This window comes from Charadrius vociferus, unplaced genomic scaffold (genome assembly GCF_000708025.1).
Source record: "Charadrius vociferus isolate BGI_N301 unplaced genomic scaffold, ASM70802v2 scaffold407, whole genome shotgun sequence".
Classification (NCBI taxonomy): domain Eukaryota; kingdom Metazoa; phylum Chordata; class Aves; order Charadriiformes; family Charadriidae; genus Charadrius; species Charadrius vociferus.
In genome coordinates this window covers 1071809-1072163 of record NW_009649852.1, presented here as the reverse complement: position 1 = coordinate 1072163, position 355 = coordinate 1071809, and the positions used below count along the sequence as shown (strand labels likewise).

The window sequence follows — 355 nt, the reverse complement described above, 5'->3', positions numbered from 1 at the left end:
TACCCTCAACGTAAAGAAGTTCCTTCTCATGTTAAGATGGAACTTCCTATGTTCAAGTTTATGCCCATTACCCCTCGTTACAGCGTATACATCTTTAATTACTATAGCAATTGCTTTGGAACAAGAAGAGATCACTGAGGGAAGAGCAGACTCTGGTTAGGGACAGACGTTTGGGGTCTAACATTCTTTCTCCTACGTACGTAGAAGGTACCAATGCCAAGGCAAGAGGGGCTCCTGAGAAACCCGTCTCTTGATGGTGGTTTGAAGCTGGTCTTTTCAAGAGCTTTTGAAAATACATCGCAAGTATTTCAGTGGGAAATAACCGAACTGAAAATGCCAGGCAAAATCCCCCCCC

General features: G+C 43.9%; 1 protein-coding gene across 1 annotated transcript in view; it reads left to right on the top strand.

Moving 5' to 3' along the window:
- The window catches only part of RAB6A (RAB6A, member RAS oncogene family), a 24704-nt gene that overhangs the window by 23958 nt on the left and 391 nt on the right, over positions 1 to 355 (top strand).